Here is a 25,133-nt window from a genome sequence, read left to right as displayed (position 1 = left end):
GGAAGGGGACCCAAGGGAGACAGTATTGCAGCAGGGACAGGGGGTGCTCACAAGTGGGGGGGGGGCTACTAATTCCCTGAGTGGTGTGTTTAATAACCCAAGGCATGACCCGGGGCAGCCTCATGCACTGAGGGAGGGAAATGACAGAGGGGAAGCGTCTATGCATGCAGGTGGGCAGGCTGTGTGGATTAATGGGGTAGTCACTGGAGTTGTGCAGGAAATGGTCAGTGAAGTTGTTTCTGAGGTTTTCTCCACAGCATTACAGCGCTTCCAAAGGGCACGAGGTCATCTAGAACCAGGAAGTTCTCTTCCCCTGAACACAAGGGATGGTGGTAATGCTGATCCCAAGGGTGAGTATTATCTGAACCACACAGAGTTTGGGGAGATGGGTGGCAGAGGCGGTATCCGGCCTTCCAGCCTGGCAAGTTGGCAGTTGCAGGGGCCACAGCAAGGTGCAGGTACGGTGCTCAATCAGTCACTCAGTGAGTTCACCTGAGGCGGACAGGAGTGAGCCTGTTGAGGTAGTAAATACTCTGAGCCCAAAGGTGGGAGGTCCAGACTCATCTAGGCACACTCTCCTTGGGGTGGCACTTCAGTAGGGGCACTGATGGTATTCTACAGCTGCTGCAAGCTAACTTGCATTTACTACAGCAGTTTCAGGAAGCTAGGTGTGAGGGGTCTATGGAGGAGCAGGGCTCTGCGAAGATCCCTCCATGCAGTCCTGAATATGGTTATGCCGGGGTGGCTGACCCAATGGGAGTTCACCTACTCAGTACAACTAAAGATAAAACCCTGAGAGGCGAATATGTGTCTATATTATCCCTATTGCACAGGGAGGTGTTGACAGATAGTAAACATGGGCAAGGCAAGCAAAACAGCGATCTGCCTAAGAGACCAAGGGCTCCTAGAACATGGGAAAATTGGGAGGCAGCCTTCCTCATCTATGCAGGTGTTACAGTACAGGCTTACCCAGAGAGGAGCCCTGCCTTGGTTAAGTATATGGATATAATTAGGTGGGCACACAATATGTTTGGGGGCATGTCCAGGTTTAATTATGATGAGCAGCTGCGATTAAAGCCAGCAATGCAAACTGGGATAAGGTGGGACATACCTCATCACACACTGTGGTTTGAGTGGATGACACTAAGGATGCCAGGAATTCACACAATGGTTTGTTCATATCGCAACAAGTTCGGGAGGGACCCCAGGCACATAATAGTATTTGCTGGGCATTTAATGATGGTTATTTTTGCAACCCCTGTAGATACAGGCATGTTTGTGAGACATGTTTTGGGACCCATTGAGCTCATTCTTGCCAGAGTGGAAAGGGAAGATCACTGGGAGGAAACAGGAATGGGGGTGGTGCAAGAGTCAACCACAGGTATGGCACAGATGGAACAGGATCTGGGACATAGAGCACAAGCTGGGGAGGGGATGAGCTAGGGATGGTGCAATGGGCACAGACTCCAACACCAGTTAGGCTGGATGTGTTAAGGGTTCTCCTATGGGATTACCCTAACAGGGCAGATGGGGCAAATTAGTGGGAGGGGTTTACAGCAGGATTTCGGATCCCTTTTGTGGGAAATAGAATTCATTTGATGTCAAAAAATGTAAAGACAGTAGCTGGGATGGGACATATTGTTCCAAAAAAGATTGCACAAGAATTGAAGGAGGGCAGGTTAGCTGGGCCATTTAATAATTTGCCTATAGCACATTTGAGAGTTTCCTCCCTGGGGTTGGTCCCAAGAAGACCCCAGGGACATACCAATTAATTAATCACCTGTCATACCCACTAGGTGGCTCTGTTAATGATGAACTAGACCAGGCACTATGTTCCATATGCTATTCCTCCATTGATGAAACCATTCATATCATTAGGGCATGTAGGCCTGGGGTGCTAATGGCTAAATGTGATATCAAATCTCCTTTCCAACTACTGCCAGTGCGCCCATTGAACTTTGACCTGTTGGGTTTCTGTTTGAGAGGCAATTTTATTTCGAGAAGGCTGTGCCCATGGAGGGTGGTTGTTGCAGTACTGAGTCAAGGAAATGCAGCTGTGGGTGCCCCTTGACGATCACACTTGGGACAATGGGTTCTTTCTCCCCAGTAGGGCTGCTAGGCAACAGGCCATTTGGAGATGTCTGGGAACCCATCAGGGTTGTGGGGGAGGCAGCCAAGCAAATTGCTGGGGCCTCCTTGTGGTGGATGTCAGTGCAGATGCTCCATAGAGAGGGCAGCCAGTGACCAGATAAATGGCCTGGTAAAGGACTTAAAGGAGGTATTGGATAATGGAAGAGAATGGGGACTCCTACGATTGGTATGGCAGGGAGCTAACTCCCCTCTTCCTCTCTCCCCCTCACCCCATAGCCCTCCTTAACCCTCTTATGAGGGTGGTGGATGGTAAAGTCCAAGCCCTGGATCGGCTGGGGGACCTGGATGGAAAAAAAGACTGTGATTTTACTGAATGTATTTGTTATTCTCTGAATAAGCAGGTAAGCAGACATTCATTAGTTTAAGAAATAAAGAACAACTAAATGAATCTGATAGGTGGCAATGCTGTGAAAATTATTTCTTAAAGCTTTAAAGTCTGAATATCCTCCGCTTTGCATTTTGTGTAGTCATTTATTATTTTTAAAAGTGATCCCAAAGTGTGTGTAAAATACTACCACCGGTTTACCAGACTGGAAAATTCTGGTTTGGTAGCATTTTATACCAATCTTGCACTCCCTTTCCATTGGTGATGGGGCATGGCAGTGGAGGATCAGGTCTTTGGTTTCCAACTTAGATTTAGATGATAAGAAAAATGAATTTTCTTGCTTTATTAGATTCTTCATGCAATATTTACCTGTATCATGAACTCCCAGCTCAAATACACACACACACACACACACACACACACACACACACACACACACACAAGCAGTGAACAACTCACCACAGAAGATGCCCAGCATAAGAACTCCTGAAGGTATTGCAAATCAGGATTGAGGAACACTGGAAAAGCTGTCTATCATTGCTATTTGCAAAGATGTTGTCTGCATTATGCTTTTTTCTATGAACATTCTCATGAACATTAGAGATTGTCAAACTCAACGAAAACTTTAGAAAGAAAACCTGTACTTTCTCATCTTCCCAGATAACCATTGGTACTCAGACACTTAACCAGGAGATCTTGCTTGTGATATTTAATAAGATCTCTTCACTAAGGGAGCCACAGCATGAGATGCATTGCTTTATTTCAGGTTACCTGCAAAGCTCCCCGCTGGAACATTTAAACCTGAGATATTTTAATAATACTTTCCTGTAAGTACTAGGCTAGTCCCACAGAAGCTATCAGTGTGCATGGTAGCGAGGAAGGAGAAAACCTTTTACCTTTGTCAATCTTTGCTTTTTATACTATCTCCTACAGTACAGCACATGTAGCTTTTATTACCTACCCTGCATTAAATGCATTGCAATGACATATAAAAATATATTTCCTTGCCACAGCCTGAAAGTTTACTTCTCTGCTCCCATACTTTGCATTGGGGTATCCCTTCAGTCGGGCCCGTTTAGCCTAGGTAACTGCTTGAACTTATTATTGTTACTCTTATCTGCTGTTCCCCTGCCCTATTATCGTTGGCCATACTCACTTGTTGCATCCTGTCCAAAGGTGGAATGTAAGCTCTTTGAGGAGCAGAATATGTCTTCCTATGTATGTGTGTAGTGCCTGGACAACGGGGCCCTGGTCTCGACTGGCGCTCTTGGCTACTGGAACAATACAACTACACTACTACGGTAGTGCTATTACGCTACTACTAATAATTAGGACTGACTGAATAATTTCAAATGCAACCTTTTCCCGTTGGAAAAGTAGGTTTTGTTGGAAACAGAATTTCCTGTGGGAAAAGATGATTTTTGTGGAATAATCCTTTGGGGAAATCGCACTGAAATGTCTTGTTTCAGGTGAACACTAATGTTGGTGTCTTCTTGATCCAGCAAGGTGCCTTGTGGGAATCGAGGACTCTTCCATGCTGCACCACTGTCTCTCCCTGAGACAGAGCTGCTGGAGATGGTTCATGGATCCAGGGTTGGATTAACTCTCCTGTGGGCCCAGGGCTATCAGATTTTGTGGGACACCTCTGTGTACAAGTCTGTTTCCTAATTTAAAACAAAATGATCACAATTATGGCATCAAGGCTATTAGCGTTTGTCATAAACAGATACTTAAGGGTTAATGCCTCTTTTACCTGTAAAGGGTTAAGAAGTTCACCTAGCCTAGCTGACACCTGACCAGAGGAACCAATGGGGAGACAGGATGTTTCAAAAGGAAGGAGGGAAGTTGCCTTTGTCTTGGTCAGTTTCAGTTTGGCCGGAGTGGAAAAGATAAAGGAACCAGCCTCTTATCAGAGTAGTAAGTTTTAAAAAAGAATAAATAGGTTTATATTTATTTTCTTTTGTGACTTTGTCTTTGTGCAGTTAGAGGAATAATCAAATTGGGAATTCTTTTGTGTACTAAGTTTTTGCCCAGGGGAACATCCTCTGTGTTTTGAATCTATTGTCTGTGAGAGTAGCTGGTATGCTAATCTCTCCCAGAGGTTTTTTTCTTTTACCTTTCTTTTCTTTAATTAAAAGTCTTATTTTTAAGAACCTGATTGATTTTTCCTTCTGTTAAGATCCAAGGGGATGGATCTGGCCTTACCAAAAATTGGTGGGGGAAAGAAGGTGGAATGGTTAAATTCTCCTTGTGTTAAGATCCAAGGAGTTGGATTGGTGTTCACCAGGAAACTGGTGAAGAAGTCTCTCAAGACTACTCAGGTAAGGGAGTTAGTACTTGAGAGTGGTGGCAACAAAACCAGATCTAAGCTGGTAATTCAGCTTAGGGGTTCACATGCAGGTCCTCATATCTGTACTCTAAAGTCCAGAGTGGGGGTGAAACCTATGACAGCATTATACTAAATTTGCTTTTTAATTAACATAAGACAATTCTGCAGTTATATTTCAGTCTTAAAACATGTAGAATATTAGTTAAGTTAATTCAAAATAGTCTACTTCTTACCTTAAACAGCTGTTATATTAGTTTCTTTCTGGTCTTCAGGGTTGAGAAATCCTCGATGTTGTCACTGAAAACCAGTTGACGAAGCAAGTCGTACTCTATTGACATTAGAGCCAAATTATTCAGTCTCATCTGATCCATGTTTGACCTTTCCACAGCTTCCATTGGCCAGGATGGGTGAACCACAGCTACTGGGAGCTGCCTGCAGGGGGAGATGCCTGGAGAGGCCGACGCTCAAAGTAAACAAACTGTCTTGTGGCCCACCAGCAGATTATCCTGATGGGCCGTGTGCCAAAGGTTGTTGCTGACCCCATTTTTTCGTATATATAATTGGATTTATTTTTGCAGGGCTGGAGCCCCCCTTAGCCTGAGGACCTGGGCTGCAACCCCTAAAGCCCCTGCATTAATCCAGTCATGCACGGGTCTTATGAGACCATTGTGCATCACGGGTACAGGCAGATTATTGATGATCCAAAATGAAATATTTCAACATTTCCAAATCAAAATTTTTCAGACTCTTTTGTTCCACAAAAAGTATTGTTACTTTGATGTTTTGTCCTGATTCAGAACAAAAACAAATGGAATTTCCCAAGGGACAGAAAATCAATTTTTGATCAGCTCTCATAGTAATCAGGTATGATGGTTATTATCAGTTATATCTGTTTATATTGGGATGTATCTAAGCCCGAGGCTAATTAAGGTGTGATTCCCTGTAGACTAGGGAGGGTTGCTACAGGTTAATTGGAGCACATGTAGTCAATTAAGGCCCTGTTAGCAACCTAATAAAACCCCCTGCTTCAGGGAGTCGGGAGAAGGAGGAAGGAGAGAGGACTGGAGGTGTGTTATGAGACTTGAAAGATCAAAAAAACGGAGTAAGGGAGATCCTGCCCCAGCATTTAAGGACCAAAGGTACCCCACCCAAGGGGGAAGAGGGTAAGAACCCGCAGGGACTGAGAGGGGCTGGGACTCAGAGTAAAGAGCAAACCCAGACACCTCCCCCACTTCCCTCTTTTACCACATTCCCGGGCCACTAGCGGGGCCCTTGGTGCCCCAAGAGCAGGGACAAGGGGTGGCATCTTATCTCCTCGCCAAGAAAAGCACAGGACCTACCATACTACATCGGCCATTTTGTCACAATCTATAAAGCACAAAGTCTGTAACAGCTGGTGTCCTTAAATGAAACTCCAAATAATGCACCAGTTAGGGCCAAATTCTGGTTTCATTTACACTGGTGTAATCCAGAGTAATGTAACTGAAATCAAAGCCCCAAAGAGTTTACAATTTATGACAAAATGCAACAAATCAGTGGGAGGAACTGTAGAAGGGATGGGACAAGGGAACAAAAGTAGCAGTGATAAATTCAAGCAGAAAAAGATCAGTTTTTACTATGGCAACCTCTGTGAAAATACTGGGGTTATTCCGGATTTACACAATCGTAAATGAGATCTGAATCTAGAGCCTTTTTCAATAAAGTCTTTCTCAGGCAAAATCCCATTTGTCATTAGGGTTTTGCCTGAGTAAGCACTGCAGGATGGGATGTCAGCTGCATGAAAGAAAAGCAAAAATATCAGAGATGAGATGGCTAAGGAGTTCTGAGCTCAGAATTTTGCCGACACTTCTTATCTGGCCATTTATGTTTTTAGCACCTGCAGTTCTTAGGCAGACGTTATCTGAAGCTCAAATACACATATAAATCCTCTTGAACTCAGTGGGAATTTTGCCTACAGAAGGACAAGAGGGATGTGCTTGTATAATTATTTTGGTATTCGTGCTTAATCTTTATTGCTGTTATGAAACTGTATCTCTTGGACCAAAATGTACAGTAGCTCACTATGGAGGCTTACAAAAATTTAATTTTGTGGATCCTATTTTAATAGAACGATTGTTTTATGAACCACTTCCCCTCCCATGCACAACTGTGTAAGCTGCCTTCCCTGTCATTGGCACCAGAATACCTTCCATTGGACAATTGCAACAATTTTAATGTATGTCAGCTTCTTTTAGTCAGGCCCTGGGAGCAAGAAGAAAAGGCTTTACTAGGTAATCAGACAGTTCATTCATTTGCAGAATACATTCAAACATACTTGTAGTGCTCCATGATATCAGAATTTGCCCCATAGAGCAGTGCTATACATCAGTCATAGTCCTATCATAAGATTTTTCTTGCTGGAAGCAAAATTACTATTATCATGTTAACACAATCCCATCACTACAAACTGCCAAAGGCTATTGCATAAAATAATAATTAGCTCATGAAAAGTTTAAGCCTTCATTATTCATAAATACCTGAACACCACAGCATATCTTAATCTCAGACTGGCTAATTAAAGGTTTTCTGGACTAATCCTTTCTAACAAAAATGAAAGCTTTCATCCATCCAGAGCCCATTACAGTAAGGGGGAGGATTTTCATTTGATTTCAGTGGCCTTTAGATCAAGCTTTAGATGAATGTGTTTGGTTACAGAGATGTCTTCTATTCTCCAGCTTTCTTTCCTTCTGAAATCGTATTCCAAAATGTGGTGTTTATTGTGATATATGAGCAGTTAAATCTAGTCTTTGCACTGTGTTTGAAACACAGAGCATTATGGGAAGACATAAAGTATTAACCACTACAGTGCAATGTAACATCATTGTTTCAATTGCACCTTAAGGGATTTATATATACTGTGTGTGAGCTGTTAAAAGAAGTGCTAAACTGGCAACCATTAAAAGTATGCTTAAAGCCAAGAAAGAAAATGCTGTTTTGAACTTTAAATATTTAAGAATGCTCTAAATTTATCACTCCTTTGGGTCCTTGCTAGCTTTGTTCGACTGGATTTTATGCAAGATAATGCTATTCTTGGTTTTAGACACATAGTGATAAGGTCTTTTGATGAAGGTTCTTGAAATTGTTGGTTGGTAGCCCTCAGGGGGTCACCAAAAGAAAAACACATTTCTTTAAATGTCAGCAACATGAAAGGACCTGGTCATTTTCTATTGGTGTGACTCTCAAGTTGCACACTAGGGGGAAATTATCTTTTAGTAACATTTATTTCACAGCCCAAAGAAAATAAAGATATGTATAAACGAACAGCAGTTTATCTGGGAATGCAGTGTGTGTGTGTGTGTGTGTGTGTGTGTGTGTGTGTGTGTCTTCTGAGTGTCTGTTCATAAGATACAGCTTTAGCTGAAGTGCTCTTATGATCTGCAAAATGATTTAAAAAAAGACACCTTGATGTTTCATATTATCCTCAATAAAATGTTTCCATTTCATATTTAGCCTGTTTATTAAACTGAAATAAGATTTTTCTAACTCCCAGCAAGGCTAGGTCAACCTTAAAAACAAGTTGTGGTCTTTCTGATCTGTGGCAGCCCCAGGTTTGAGAGACCAAACACAGGGGTACTTTTCACCACATGCACTCTCCTGAACAAGTATCAGATTATTGCGTTCTAAAGTGCTAGACAATACTGAGTCAGTTTCAACAGCATTCTCCCTCATTTCTGCTTAATATTTATTCAACATCAGGCCGGCTCTATTTCTGTTTAACCTATCATCACAAAAATACAATTCCTGAAATTAGTATTTAGGTAGTAGTCTGTTGACAAGCATGAAGCAGAACAGAATGCAGCTGTTTTGTACTGACATCAGTTCTAAAAGGCTAACTAACAGAAATAAAAAGTAGTTTTTATCAGTATAGTTAAGCAGGAATGACATAAAAGGAATCAAAGGAATTAGAGATGGAAGACGATCTATTAGATTATCTTGGCAATTTGCTGCCAGGACAAAGTTGTTCACTACTTTACATGCTCAACTTTTTCATCAACTAGTACTTTAAATGAGCCAATCAATGAAGTGTTGATCCCTTCTTTAGGGATGTGATTTGGCAGCCTAATGGATCTCAATTTTAAGAATATTTTCTTGATATGTTTCTTATCTCAATTTCATCCTATTACTCCTCGCTTTACCTTCTTGGACAATCTTGTAGGTTTTTTTCCCCCAAGGACTCAAAGTTTTTTACAAATATGAGTGAATTTAATAATCATAATACGTTTCAAATTCCCATCCCAATAAGTATTATTTTATAGGTAAATAAAATGAAGGATCAGTTTAATTAAGTGACTTGCTCTGACACATGGAGTTAGTGGAACAGCTGGGAACAGTTCATAATGAAAAACTTATTTGATGAATTTTGCCTCTTTTCGGTTTACCAGGTATCCATGATCATGAGCAGATCACATTTTTTTCAAATTTAGTCATTATTTGAAGTTTTTTGCTGAATAATTTCTATGAACAAATGTTGATCTGTAGCTTGTTCATGAGCCATTTGTTGTGAGCATTTAGCAATTAAAATTTAAAATTCAAGTTTCCTTTGCTAGGACACACTATAGTTCAGTTTAGTCTCCTGAGGGCTGTCATACTTTGGTCTAATACTGCTGTTGGGCTTGGTGTGTAGGTGCTGGGTGGTGTTTAATGGCCTGTGCCACGCAGGAGGTCAGATTTAGTGAGTTAGTGGTCCCTTCTGGCCCTAACCTCTATGACAGATAGATCCTCATGTTAAAGTCAATGGGAAAAATTCCATTGACTTCAGATGGCATTAGGGTCTGTTTCTGTTCTTTTTTTTGAGGGGGATGAGGGTAATTCTTAGAATTGGGTTCATGATGCAGATATTACAATTATGACTTCAAAATTCACTTACCGTGAGAATTCTGCTATGTTTGCTCTAGAGCTGACATTTTGGGAGATGTTTCTTCTAATAAACTCACTTCCTAGAAATTAGTGAAAAATGAAGGGGCTTTGTTTAAAATTAATCTTCATGGACTTTTTTTTTCTCTTTTTCTTTTTTTCTCTTTAGGTTGGCAACATATTGCAGTTCATCACCACTGTGGGATGCTGGCGTATTTAATGGGATAAAATGACAAAAAATGTTAATAAACCTCTCCACATAAATCATTCATCATCTGAATTTTTCTTTCTAATGTTCCCCTTTAATGCAAATACATGGGGGGCGGGGCATGGATTCAGTAAATACAAAATACAAGCACCAGTAAAATTTTTAAAAGGCTTAATCAAGCAGAGAAGTTTTTAAGTTAAGTTCTAAAACTGCACTGTGCATCTGACATTCAAAATGCATAAATAAATTGGATTCCATTGACAAACCAGTGTGAAAGGGCACAATTTCCAAGAAAAATGTTGTACCATAGAATGTGTAAATGCCAGTGGGCCAAATGAAGATACTATGGACCCAAGTGTTCACCTTAATAAGACAAAGTCAAGTCATGTGTAGCTTTTAAATCAATCCACTGTGTAATTGAGAGCCAGGGAAGATCTTTATTACAGTACAGGGAGAGATGCTGAAACAGCTGAGGCACAGTGTACATATTCTCTTCTGAATCTTATATTGAAAAATACTATCTGGAGAAACCACAAGCACAGAACTGCAGCATTCAAGTGTGGCCAGGGGGGGAAAATCCCCTCAAGACAGTATGGACTAATGTTTCAGCAATTAGACTCAATAATTCAGTGCTCAAAATGCTCCATTCCAGAAGAGGTCACATGACACCTTAATTATATAACTGATGTGAGCTTCTAAATAAAGATTCAAGTATTGGGGGTAACCGTGTTAGTCTGTATCCACAAAAACAACAAGGAGTCCGGTGGCACCTTAAAGACTAATAGATTTATTTGGGCATAAGCTTTCGTGGGTAAAAAGTGGGTTTTTTACCCACAAAAGGTTATGTCCATATAAATTTGTTAGTCTTTAAGGTACCACCGGACTAAATAAAGATTATAATCTCCTGTGTCTCCTTGTTATTAGAGTTATATGAACGATTGAGAAAACTGTTCTGAAGGAAATCATAGAATATTAGGTTTGCAAGGGACCTCAGGAGGTCATCTAGTCCAACCCCCTGCTCAAAGGAGGACCAAGCCCCAACTAAATCATCCCAGTCAGGGCTTTGTCAAGCCTGACCTTAAAAACCTCTAAGGAAGGGATTACACCTCCTAGGTACCCATTCAGGTTTTTACACCCTCTAGTGAAAAGTTATTCTATATCCACTGAACTACCCACTGAATTGTAGGGAACAAGAGCGAGGGGGGGAGGCGAGGTTGGGTGTTCTGACAGGGGAGCGGGGTTGAGAATGTGGAGGGAGGGTGGGTGGAGCTAGGCGGGCATCCTATTTTGATGTTGAATTTTTGTAACGCCTAAGTGATGGGGGACCGGAGGGGGGATGGGCTGCACTTGCTTTCATTCCACTGCAGTTGCAGTGAGCTTCTGGGGGGGCGTGGCGCATCCTGGAGGGGGTGCTGGGGGCCGGCTGGTTTCGCTAGCAGCCGTACGCACCAATTTTTGTAGGGCTGTGCCTCCTGTCCAGCTCCTCCATGGATGTGCTCGTGCTGCCACAAGTGGGAGCTCTGGCTTCGTGTGCTCGGAAGGCAGGCTCCTCCTGCCGAGCTGCTTGCAGTGGCAAGCCGGCAGCATGAGTGGGATTTTGTGGTGGGTGTGGAGAGTCTTGCAGGGAGGGCTGTTGTACTTCAGCGGAGTGGGAACAAGAGAGGGGGGACATGGTCTGGGGAGCGCATGCTGGGAGGCTGGTCCCTTGGTGGTCTAAAGGCTAGTTGGGATTGCTTAATGAACAAGAGTGCAGGGTGTGGAGGGACCGTAGGTGGGGATAGTTTGCATAGGCAAAAATATTTCCTCTGCACCAGGCCTGCACCAAGCAGGTGCGCTTGCCCCAGAGTTTAAGACACCACTTGACTATAACTGATCTGCATTATTTAATTTACATTTTACATGTAGCTTCTTAAACTTTAGAAAGACTTCTTTACATACATTATAGTTTTATAGACTTATAGAGAGCTTCTAAAATGTTAATATGTCATACGGCTCGGATAAACCTTAAATTAAGTGAAAAATGAGACTCGTAGCACCTATCTGACAAAGTTGCAACCCTGAGTATAATATCCCAGTTTCCATCTCTCCTAATATCATGTGCTCCAGACCCCTAATCATTGTGCCTCGCTGGACTCTTTCCATTTACTTCTTTTCTTGTGTGTTGGGGCCCAAAACTGGACACAGTATCCAGATGGGCCTCACAATGTCAATAGAGATGATGTTCGTACCTCGATCTTGCTGGCAATGCCTACTTATACAGCCCAAAAGCCTTTAACCTTCTTGGCAAACGGAACATGTTGACTCATATCCAACTTCTTGTCCACTTAACCATAGGTCTTTTCAGTAGACATGTACCTAGCATTTCAGTTCCCTAGTTCTGTGCAGTAATAGGATTCTCCCAATCCATAGTGCAGGACTCTAACTTGTCCTTGTTGAATATCATCAGGTTTTTTTTGGCCCAATCCTCTAATATGTCTAGGTCCTTCTGTATCCTATCCCTACTCTCCAGTGTATCTACCACACCTTCCAGTTTAGTGTCATGTGCAAACTTGCTGAGAGTGCAGTCCACACTATCCTCCAGATCATTAAAGAAGACATTGAACAAAACTGACCCCAGGACCCACCCTTGGGGCATTACGCTTGATACCGGCTGCCAACTAGACATGGAGCCGTTGATTACTACCCGTTGAGCCTGATGATCTAGTCAGCTTTCTATCCACCTTATAGTCCATTCATCCAGCCCATACTTCTTTAACTTGCCAGCAAGAATACTGTGGGAGACCATATCAAAAGATTTGCTAAAGTCCAGGAATAACATATCCACTGTTTTCCCTTCATCCGCAGACTCAGTTATCTCCTCATAAAAGGCAATTAGGTTAGTCAGGCATGACTTGCCCTTGGTGAATCCATTCTGACTGTTCCTGATCACTTTCCTCTCCTCTAAGTGCTTCAGAACTGATTCCTTGAGGACCTGCTCCATGATTTTTCCAGGGACTGAGGTGAGACTAACTGGCCTGTAGTTCCTTGGATCCTCCTTCTTCCTTTTTTTAAAGATGGGCACTAAATTAGCCTTTTTCCAGTCATCCAGGACCTCCCCTGATCACCATGAGTTTTCAGAAATAATGGCCAATGGCTCTGTAATTACATCCGCCAACTGCTTTAGCACCCTCAGATGCAGCACATCCGGCCCCATGGATTTGTGCTCATCCAGCTTTTCTAAATAGTCCCGAACCACTTCTTTCTCCACAGAGGCTGGTCACCTCCTCCCCATGCTGTGCTGCCCAGTGGAGCGGTCTGGGAGCTGACCTTGTTCATGAAGACAGAGGCAAAAAAAGCATTGAGTACATCAGCTTTTTTCACATCCTCTGTCACTAGGTTGCCTCCCTCATTCAGTAAGGGGCCCACACTTTCCTTTACTTTCTTCTTGTTGGTAACATACCTGAAGAAACCCTTTGTGTTACTCTTAACATCTCTTGCTAGCTGCACCTCCAAGTGTGATTTGGCTTTCCTGATTTCACTCCTTCATGCCTGTGCAATATTTTTATACTCATCAGTGATAATAACTGACAATATGATTTATACTATAATATACATGCATGGAGAACTTCTTAGGAGGTACTGCTTTCCAGTTCCTTTCGGTGCTAAACAAACTAACTTTGCTTCCTATTTCTTACACCAGAACAACTCAAAAGAAACAGTTTATTAATGATCATATTCTACAAATGACAGCGGATGTGTAATATCTGAGCATTGTCCTGTGCTTGGCTAGAACCTCTTGAATCTCAGAAGTTTTCAGCCTCAACAACCACATATGGTACCCCAGTTCAGTGCTCGAGGAGTTGGAAGTGTTACTTGACAGTGTTACTTGAGGCAAAAATAAGAGCTCCTAGATATGGGGGCAGGCAATACAAGCTACACTGTGAAACAGGGTATTATTCTGTCTCACCTAAAAACGTAATCATTCATTTCGCTAAAGCAATATTTAGCCACTGCATCCAATACCTAAAATTTCTCATTAGCAGTCAAATTTATTATTATGAAGAAGAAAGAGAATGAGTGAGTAGGAGCTCATGTAAAGGAGGAAATAAGGCCCTTCTAGAGGGGATTTAAGGGGTAAGAAGGATAAAGATGAAGAGAATTTACTTTTAAAAACAAAGAAGATGTTAGAAAATTAGAGTCGGGCCCAACGCATGTGCAGGTTCCAATTTAATAAACCAAATACAAAAGACCTGGGAATATTTAGCACTATTCCAGCTGCCAGAAAGCAGTATGACCCCCACCCCCCAGACACATGCACAAATAAGCAAGCTGTTTAAAGGCCTCAACATTGGTGAGTATCTTTAAGATCTAGTTCCCTGTCATTATGTCACTATCACTGGCACTCTGTAAACAATTTGGAAAAACAACCTCTCTCGATAAGATAACTGTGGGAAAAACATCCCAATGAGATTTCAATACTTCATGCCTATTTGCTTTTGATAAAACTGAAATGTTTTGGGGAACGAGTACAGTAGACAGCTTTAAATACAAAAGGTGCCAGATTGTTAATTACAATCCAGCAGCTGTGACTCTGGATTCTGGGATCAGTTCTGTGATGGCTCTGGTGTAGAGGAGAGCAGGCTGGGGGCTGCTTTTATCAGTGCTAGCTGGTTTTGAGCTCCAAGGGGATGGCCACAAGATGAGGATTGCCAGATCACAGTGGGGGGCTTGCTAGGGCATGTGGCACAGTAACAGGCTATAGCAGCTACATGCCCAGTGGAGCCACGCTGCAAGAATTCCCAGCTGGGGAAAACTGTCTTCCTTGCATTTCCTGAGTGGCACCAGCAGACCACATCACAGTATAGAACCCAGCCTCTAGCCTCGGTTGAACATGTTACTGAAACTTGGACATCAGAGTTGCATTAGGAACCGAATTCAGTAAAACTGTATTTTAAATAAGGCAACATGAGAATATTGACCCAGCACACAGCAGCTGTTCCTCTCTTTCTCCCTTTAGCCACAGCATAGCACAAAAACCAAAAATGTTATATAACCATTCTTCAGTCACAGGCCTCTGGGCTGCATCTAGTACCTATAACAGTTCATACCACAGTGTTAGGGTTGTCTCCCTGGAGCATGGGACGGGAGAGAGCCAGGGCCCCAGGAAGCTGACAAAGTGGGTTGCGCCATCATGGGCTGCAAGCCTGGTTGCCAGCCCCATTCCCCAAACTCCATGAATTGCTAGAATCCCCTCTCCTCCAGCAGCAGCTGCTTCTCCCACCCTCCCAGTGGCAGAAGGCGATCATGGTCTCCCATTTTGACTGGATTTTATAGTCGAATACCAGACTCCTGGCAACCTTACACAACAGGGCACTTGGATACCCAATTAGTTCTGCAGCATCTCTCTCTCTCTCTCTCTTTCTCACACACACACACACACTTCCCTCATATCACCCTGCATCCCATAACTTTTTATTACTGGCCCTTCTCTCTCCTTTTCCTGGAGAGTTCTGATGCTTTCTTCAGCACCCTCCCTTTCTTTCTGACTGCTGGAATAAAAGAAATAATCTGCCAGTCAAGCCCAAGCCACATGGAAATGTTTGATACAAACATTCCTTTCCTTCTCCCTTTTTCGGTTAAAGGTACATCAGCACATTTTGTTTGCTGCTGGGAGCAGAAACCACCTGTAGCAACTGTGAATGCTTAAGGCTGGGATTTTCAAAGTCAGTCCTTTGATTAACTTCACTAGGCTTTGGTTGAGGCCTTGTACAGTTACTGTATTAACATATTACTATCAATATAGTATCAATCTCACAAACTATTGCTCTCACTGACATGGGTAATTTAGTGCCAGGCCATTCCCAGTAGAATCTAGTTTCCTGCAGTATTTTGGCCTAAACTTCCTTTTTTCACATTCATCCTGTCAATATGAAAAGTAAGTACAGACAATACTGCAATGAAAGGAATCCAGAATATTAGCAACAGAACAACTACAAAGAGAAGCAGTTCTAGCTATCGTGCAGTAATGTTAGCTGCTTCAAATTGAGAATTTGTTTCTATTGCTATATCACATAAATTAAGGGCTTTGGAGACCTGTGAGACCCAGAATGCATTTATGGACCACCTGATCCTATAAATATTGACATTTATTCCAAGAGAATAAGAACAAATCCAAGCAAACTCTCCGTCAAGATAACTGTCAGAAGGAGCAGGAAGAAAAGGTTTGGGATCAATGTAGCTGGCATTTATACCCTCTGTGTACATACATTGCACAGGAAGGAAATTGCCTTAATTTGTTTAGATAATGTCTTTCTTTTCTGATTACAGGTGTCTACCTCTTTGGATACATTTACCAGCTACTTTGGGGGCCTGATCCTGAAAATATTTGCACAGGTGAGTAACTTTGTGAGCACTTGCTTTGAAATCAACATCAATGATTTTGAAAACAACTGCCTTCACAAGCAAATGAAGTTGATAACATGAAAAAGTATTTGTGGGCTTGGACCCTAACTCTTAAGTCTGGTAAATAGCAGGGCAGATATGTAAAATACCAAATTACCACTTCTAATCTCCAGATAAGATATATACCTTAAATGTTTCCTATGGTACCCAAATGTTCCCATATATGAAAAGAATAGTATCTATATTTTTACATCAGACAGAAGCTAGAGGAGTGTGCTATGTTTTGTTGCCAAGTTGCTTATTGCCTGTTGATAGGCTCTCATGAAAAATAGACTTGCAGTGTGACAATAATGACTTGCGATGGCTTTGGTGAGATAATTGGACTACTACTATTAGCTTGTAAATAGCTTGATGACTTGTCTACCAGACGTTGACTCAGGGTAGATGTCAGCTTTCCTTTCCAAGGAGAGGAAGGAGGAGGGAAAGGAGAGGGCAGAGGAGAAAGAAATAGATGTAAAGCTTTTTTCCTTCTGAATACTACCTTACTATTTGTCAATTAAACTCCAGCCTTGTTTACTCCTCCCCTGCAGATCTGTCCACCCTTTGAATGCATCTTATAGTTATTACATCAAAGACGCAGCAAATTGTTCTATAATTCAGTTTACAAATTCTGCAAAGCCTGCACAACAAATACATAAATAAATAAACAAACAAATAAATAAAATAAAGGTTAATACCTAGAGAAAGGCAAGCATTTATTTTATAAAGTTATTAACATCTTCGTTTTCAAGGAGGATTTATTTTTTTCTTACTGTTCATGAAACAAAGTTTTTGCTGAGACTGATAAAACTGTTTAAAGTAAATTGTGCTCCCTCTATGCTCAATACCTGATTTCATCTGCAGCCCAGTAAGAGATGCCATCTCCCATGATACCCTGCAAGAATTGCTAGGCTCAGCTGAAACAGAACTCAGTTGTTTTGACGCTGAATATCTGGTGGGGTGTTTATTTGTTCTATTGCTCTTTTTAAATGAATGTGAAATATCAGAACTCTCAGTAAAATTAGTTTTCCAGCCATCAGTGCCTAGAGCCAGTTTAATAATCTGCTCAGTGTATTTCTAGCATATGATATTACTTTGTAACTTATAATAAAAGAAGAAAAGTAAGACACTGCCTGGCTCATTTGAAAAATTGTTTAGCATAATTGTATTTTAAAATTCACCAGGCTTATTTCAAAATCGAAACCCATAACTGTTTAGTGGAGAATTGAACTCTGCTTCAGTCTAAACAAACTATCCATCCAATGGATTGGATTTACATAAACTTGGTTTTGTTTTCTAATAACAGCCCACAGGGGCTAATACTTGTTAATGTCTATTTAATCCTCTTTTGTCTCAGAGCTTTGACGAAACTCCCCCTATCCTATTCCTCACCTTAAACAATTATTAGATCTAGCAATTTGCTTGCCAGTCTCTTACTAAACTAAAAGAATGGATATAGTCAATGAAGGGGCAATATTGCTCAGAGCAGGAATTGCAATATCATAGGCCCTGATTCAGGAAAGAATTTAAGCATGTACTTAAATCTATCCTTATTCAGGAAAGCTCTTAAGCATGTACTTAAGTCCCATTGATTCTAACTGGATTTAATAATCTGCTTAAAGTTAAACATGTGCTTATGTGCCATTGCTGAATAGGGATGCTTTCCTAAATTGGGATGAAATGCAGCACTTCCATATAATATGCTGTACATTTTCATCCAGGGAAGGAGAGCAACTGTGATCTCCTAGCTTGGAAGCTGAATTAATAAATGTTAAATGTGCCATTTGTCAAAAGCTAATAATTTTTGTCACTGAATGAAAAATATAACTTCAGGAATTTTGTATTTTCTTCTGGGTGTTGATGCTGTTGAAACTAAATTGTTTCCAGGCATGGGGTATGATTTCTTTCTTGTCAAAAATTACTCTTCAATTTAGTTTTCTTAGGGAAAAGAATCATTGAAACTGGAATGAAGAACAGTCCTTTATCCATCAAGAAGTTCATTTAAGGAAGGTTTCAGTGAGATGAGAAGAAAGATAATGGAAAAATGACTTTCTTTTGGAGCTGGGTTAATTCTGAGAAATTGAGTTAAAGCTGAAGAATGTGAGAGACAATGTAATTAGTGTGATAGTAATGTGGTACATGTCAAGAACCATGAGGAAAATTAGAGGTGCTATGAGAGAGGAGCACACATCACCATTTTTTTTTCCGTAGTCAATCCAGAATTCTTTTACAGACACTGTATAATTTTGTTGCACTGAGTTGTTCTTTTCCAGATGCTTAGGGCCAAATTCTGCTCTCAGCTATACCAGTGTAACTGAAAGGGAGATTGCCCAAGGTATTACTTGTATACTGGAGCATGAGCATATCAATATCTAGGGACCAATTCTGCCCATTGTTACACTGATGCACATACAGTATAACTCTTGTGATTTCCCAGGGGGTTACTCTGGATTACCAGGTGAAACTGAGAGCAGAATTTGTCCTCTAATCTTCAGCCTACTGTTATTGCTCTATTTAATTCTCCCCATCCTCAGATTAAAATCACATGCTTTTGTAGGGAATGAATTTTTTAAAGTGTGAACCATACTTCAGTTCTTATGTAAAATTTCACTAAAAATGCTAGACTGACAACCCATTGAGCAACTGTGGATGTGACACTGGTGTACCAGTACTGTATTTCTACTCCAGTCAGAAATTAGTGATATTAGTCTGTTATTTTAAAGAATATCAATATTTACAGAAAATAAATCAGTTAATTCTGAAAATTAATAAAAGACTTGAGTCAGATGTTCAGCTGATGGGAATCAATATAGCTGTATTGAAATCAAGGGAGCTGTATCAATTTATCTGATCTATTGTATGTTATGGTAATAAAAGGGCCAAATCTTCAGCTGGTGTAAACCAAAGTAACTGTGTTGAATCCAATGGAGCACACCAAATTCCATCAATTGGGGATCGGGCCTAGACCATTAGTACATGTGTGGATGTTGACTACATTACCTAACGCTAGGCTCATTAAGGATTAAGCTAAATTGAATCTTTCCTTCCTTCCTTTCCTCACTTCTTCTGAAGTTCAGGTTGAAAATAAATTCTAGTTTCTATGGTAGAGAGAGACAGACAACTATGTACAGCAAATGTTTTTGTTTTTTGTTTTTGAATAACATGCAGTTTCTTTCAGTGATGCTATTTACCTGAACGGAGGCTTTTCCAGGTGGCAGAACAAATGCCAGTCCATAAATTTTATCCAATGTTATAGCCATGTTGGTCCTGGGATATTAGAGAGACAGGGTGGGTGAGGTAATATATTTTATTAGACTACAGAGCTCTGCTTCAGTCCGAGAAATGTACTCTGGACTACACTAGAGAGTTAGGTTGTCACAAGGTAGTCTACATCAACCCAACTCTGTAAGTGTCTACACTAAAATTTTGCTCCTGCCAATGTAACTCTTAATCATTCCACTTCTTTGAGAGGTCATTTTGATGTAGTTATGTCGACTAGTGGGTTAGTGGATTATAGATTATTGTAATAAAACATAAATCTAGTGTCTCTATTCAGTACATGATTTTTAGCATCTAGCAAAGATATGAATTTAAGCTCCCATACTTGTCTTTTGAAGGTGTTATGCAGGTTTCCTTTGAGGATGAGGACTGAGAACGTAGACGTAGAATGATTGCTTACTGTTTCCCTCCTCACCCCCTACTTTTTTTCCCTCTCTACAGCTGGAAATATGTTAACAGAGCACTTCATCTTGAATGGTCTCTTGAAATATGTGCTAACTACTTATGCTAAACAATGTGTTCTACCTTGCATTTAGCTGTGACACTCTCAGGGTATGGCTACATTAGAAATTTCAAAGAGCTGCCCCGGCAGCACTGCGGGAGTGCTGCTGCGGCAGCGCTTTGAAGTGTGAGTGTAGTCAGAGCCGCAGAGCTGGGAGAGAGCTCTCCCAGCACTGCTTGTAAACCACATCCCTTATGGGTGTAGCGAGCAGCGCTGGGAGCCGCGCTCCCAGCGCTGCTGCCCTGACTACACTGACACTTTACAGCGCTGCATCTTGCAGCACTCAGGGGGGTGTTTTTTCACACCCCTGAGTGAGAAAGTTGCAGCGCTGTAAAGTGTCAGTGTAGCCAAGAGTACATTTCCCAACCCTGAAGAAGAGCTCTGTGTAAGCTCGAAAGCTTGTTTCTCTCACCAACAGAAGTTGGTCCTGTAGCGAGGCGGTGTGGCTCCCCTCCTCCACAGGGAGGGTTGAGCCCCGTCCATCTTTCCCCAGGGCGGAACTTCTGGGTGGAAGCCCCGCCCCTCAAAGGGTCAGGCGGCGACCCGGAAGTATAAAAGCCGGGAGCCGGCCTTCAGTTGCAGCTCAGCTGCCGGCCAGAGCAGATGTGCCGGCCGACCCTTGTCGCTGGGAGTCTGCGGAGCCCTGGGACAGGTATCAGGCCTTGCCGGAGCCGACCCGCAGCAACCGCGACGCTGAGCTGCGGGAACTACCAACGCTGCCCAGCACTAACTACGGCCTGGAGGAGCCTTCGGACCAGACCTGGCCCAGCTACCCAGAGGTGCTACCGGATCTACCCCCTGGCCCGGACTGGGAGGAGCTCATGACGGTAGATGACCCGGCGGACCAGGTAGGAAGCGAAGGGGGAATGGAAAGTAGCCCGGGGGCGGCTGACTACAGTCAAGCCGCAGAAGGCCCCAGCCGATGACCGTGGTGTGTCGAGCTCAGGATCCACTGATTCGCGCTGTCAGTGGTGTTTCGGTTAGGATCCACCCTTGATCACTCTGTCAGTGTGTTTTGGTTCGGATCCCCACTGTACTGCCCTATAGCGGCGACAGCCGCCTACTAGGGCCCCGGTGCTGACGCAGGAGAGGGGTGGGCCTGCGTTCCCCTGCCACCGTAACCGGGGCAGTTATCCCCCTTCCACCCCCAAAGCTAACGTGTGTTTTGCTCTGCCCTGCCCGGCCACTACTGATTGCCGCCTGCCAAAAGGGCCAGAGGCCCTACTTGAAACTGTTGTGTTGCTTCTGCCCTGCCCGCAACAGGGCCAAGCCCTCTGAACTATTTGCTGCTTGCCCTGCCCAAGGGCAGAGCCTTCTGAACTTGTTGTGTCTTGCTCTGCCCTGCCCCAGAAGGCCAGAGCCTTCTGAAACTATTTTGCTGCTGCTGCTACTGCCCTGCCCCAAAGGGCCGCGAGCTATTGTACTGTGTTTGGTGCACCGCCCGAACAAGGGCTGGACCCCTATTGACTTTGTTACTGCTCTGCCCCGTCCCACAGGGCAGAGCCTATTGTACGGTGTTTGGAGTGCCGCCCGAGCCAAGGCTGGCCCCTATTGACTTGGTGCTGCTCTGCCCCGCCCAAAAGGGCAAGGGTAGCGGACTGTTCGTTTGGTGCCCGCCTATATCCAAGGCGGGGCCCCTACTGACTTTGCTGTGTCCCAGTCCGCTCCACAGGGACCGAACACCCGGACAGTGGACTGCGGACCCGAGGGACAGGACCCAGCGAGAACAGGACGAGGCGGATGTGGCTCCCCTCCTCCACAGGGAGGGTTGAGCCCCGGCTTCCCTCGTCACAGTCCAATAAAAGATATTACCTCACCCCCTCAGTTTATAAATTATCAGTCACTGGCTATACTCATATTAGGGTATGGCTACACTTGCACTTCAAAGCGCTGCCGCGGCAGCGCTTTGAAGTTTCAAGTGTTGTTGCAGCGCCAGAGCAGGGCGAGAGCTCTCCCAGCACTGCACGTACTCCACATCCTCTATGGGTGTAGCTTGCAGCGCTGGGAGCCGTGCTTCCAGCGCTGCGGCACTGTTTACACTGAGGCTTTACAGTGCTGTATCTTGCAGCGCTCAGGAGGGTGTTTTTTTCACACCTCTGAGCGCAAAAGTTGCAGCGCTGTAAAGCGCCAGTGTAGCCGTGGCCTTAGTTTACTGTGTCTTGAATGATCTCAGTTGAAATGTTGTTACAGCTAAGTAGAGGAGTCAGTATTGTTGCTCCTGCTGTCAGGAAACCCCAAAGACAATTCAGATTCTTTCCATCTTTCATGCTGAAGTAAAAATTCCTTGTTTTAAAATGTATAATCAAGTCATGAACATGTAACTAGTGTCACTAAAATAGATGCCCCATGCATCTTAGTATACGGAACTAGTGTGTAAAATCAAACAAGAGTGTGAAGGAGAAACCTGCCAGCATTTGAAATCAAATCGATAACAGTGAAGAAAGAAAATGAATGGGACCTGCTAATGCATCTCAGTACGTGGATGTATGTATCTTTAATTTCAGCAACACCATGGAAGCTTGTTTTCAAGGATTTTCTTGTGTCATCACAAGACAGGCTGTTGTAATTTAGCCTTTGATAACCCCATAAGGGAGAGACATTTCATTTATACATAACATGCAGGATTGAATTTAATAACAAAAAGTACTACAAGTAGGGAGGCACATTTTCAAAATGTTTTTGAAATTCCTTTATTTTTTTAAATTCCAAAGATGATTTGTCACATATTAGTGATAAAACTGATAGATTTCAAGTAAACCAAAAAGGTTATTGCATGTTCAATTTACTCCACCATATCTGTTTGCCAAGTGACAAGCTTCATTAAGGATAATTCCAGTGGAAAACATCTTTCAGCTTGTTGTTCTCCCTTGGGCATATTCCCAAAGCATTTGGTAATGATGACTGATTTATTCTACAGCACTCAAGTATTCTGTAAATGCTCACTTGCTTACACGGTGACTCCAATACGCACTGCAGGCTTTAACTGGTAAATATAGTGTCACAACAGTATTATTTCCATATGCCTGCAAATATCACAGGATAGGCAACATCATGCCATTTGTGTATAAACAGATCTCCATAATGAAATTAACGGAGAGTTTTGCTTAAACTTCAGTGGCACAGAGTAGCCCATAGTGATTATAGTATGTTCATTAGTAATTTAGATTTTACTGGCCTGGTGGTTTAAAATACAGAAAGAAGAAGGCAATTAGCCTCTAAACAGATAGGTTTTATCTCCTATTTATTTACCATGACAGTATAGCATCTTCCTCATCAAAATATTCCAGTAGTCAGCATCTAGAATGAAAGTAATAAAAATATATTATAAAGTCATTCTCACTCCTTCTCTGGTCCAATGAATATTTAATTATTCAATTTTTTAATTAAAGCGGAACAACTTCAAGAGTAGAAAAATCTAGGGGAGAATGTCTTTATCTCTTTATTAAGGTTCTCCCTAATAATTTCCTTCAAGAGAGGGCATGCTTTGCTTCCCCACCAAACCTGACAGATCTTCAGGAACCTGTGAGAGGCCAGGACCATTTCAAGGACCAAATTTGTCCCTTCATTGGAGTTCCACCAAGGACTAATTTGTTTCAGCTGCCACAAATCTGCTAACATGAAGTAATCTAGAAAAGTCTGTACTTTGAAATGCCCACAGACACTATGAGTGGATGCCACCACAAAAATACTTATAATGAATACCCTTGAAGAGATAAATTAAACTCATCAAGGAACATAAATTGACAGTGAAAACTGAAAATCTATGTGAACACACTTTCCTTTTAGTTCTTAGGTGCAGCACAAGACTGATAGCAACATGAGGTTGTCAGGCAAGAGTTAAAATTTAGCTAAAGCTAAGACAGAAACCGCAGATCAAGCAGGAATGCTTCAGTAGCTCAAAAGGCACTGACAACTGTAAACATTTCATAAGCTTATATGGTCAGTGCCCACTCAGTAACTCAGCTCTTAGAACAGAACAAACCCTCCCTTCACAGCTCACCAGATATCTGTAAGCACTCATTCCTTACCTGCCCCACCCCAAACATTGCCTCCTTCCCCCACAAGGTAGCCATAGATGTTTGATGACCTCTATATGTACCTACTGTTCCTATTTTTATCTTTCTTCAGGGCTCTCTCTCTTGACTTGTAACAATGTTTGCCTCTGTATGTACAGATAAATGCAAATGAATTGATAAGAGAATGTATGCAACCAGCCATAGTGGCACCATATTTTTGAAGCTGTTTCTCAGTCTTCCCGGTACCGTGAATAAACTCCCTTCAGTATTGTATATGCTTGCCTGATTCTTGGGGAAAAGATTCTTTTTGCCTAACAAGATATCACAACATGCACAATATGTTGCTGTTCAAGAATTAAGGTCTATGTTATGCAGGATTTCAGACAAGATGAACATAATGGTCTTCAAATCTATGAATCATGAACTAAGGGCTTGTCTATATTTAAAGTGGTGCCTCTGTAGTGCTTCAGTGAAGATGCTACCTATGTTGATGGGAGGGCTTCTCCCATTGCTGTAGGCACTCCACTTCCATAAGAGGTGGTAGGTGGTAGTTAGGTTGATGGGAGAATTCTCCCATTGACCTAGCATTGGCTACACTGGGAGTTAGGTCAGTTTAACTTCATTGCTCAGGGGAATGAATTTCCTACTGTACACCAGGCATCAGAATTTAATTCTTAACATTCTGTGATAGGGGGCGGGGTATTAACCGCACATTGGTTAGCCATGGTTTAACAGGAGCCTGAGCCCAATGAGGCCACTTGGGGGTACCTGGTGGGGTGACAGGCTTAACTGGTGTTTGCACACAGCTGGAGAGGAGCTGGGTCTTCAGAAAGGTAAGAGCAGGGGGCAGTGGGAAGAAAAGCTAGGGAGGAGACCCAGGAGAAAGGGAATTAATTTTCTTAGGCCTGGTTTGCACTAGCAGCATTTTAAGTGTGAACAGCACCTTAGACAACAGGCTGAGAGAATCCTTGGACAGGGGTGGCTCTAGACATTTCGCCACTCCAAGCACA

The 25,133-nt window shown here is 42.5% G+C and overlaps 1 long non-coding RNA gene across 1 annotated transcript in view; it reads right to left on the bottom strand.

The window, feature by feature from the left end:
- Positions 1-2,881: 2,881 nt before the first annotated feature.
- Positions 2,882-25,133, bottom strand: part of LOC142046373 (uncharacterized) — a 49,782-nt gene continuing 27,530 nt past the window's right edge. The window contains exons 2-4 of the long non-coding RNA XR_012655333.1: positions 23,357-23,404; positions 5,039-5,253; positions 2,882-4,140 (exon numbers count right to left, since the gene is read on the bottom strand). This is a non-coding gene — a long non-coding RNA (uncharacterized LOC142046373). The remainder of the gene's footprint in view (positions 4,141-5,038; positions 5,254-23,356; positions 23,405-25,133) is intronic.

The sequence above is a fragment of the Chelonoidis abingdonii genome, chromosome 2, assembly GCF_003597395.2.
Source record: "Chelonoidis abingdonii isolate Lonesome George chromosome 2, CheloAbing_2.0, whole genome shotgun sequence".
In the NCBI taxonomy this organism is placed as follows: Eukaryota; Metazoa; Chordata; order Testudines; family Testudinidae; genus Chelonoidis; species Chelonoidis abingdonii.
The sequence above is the reverse complement of the archived record's forward strand: the minus strand, read 5'-3'. Positions and strand labels throughout refer to the sequence as shown.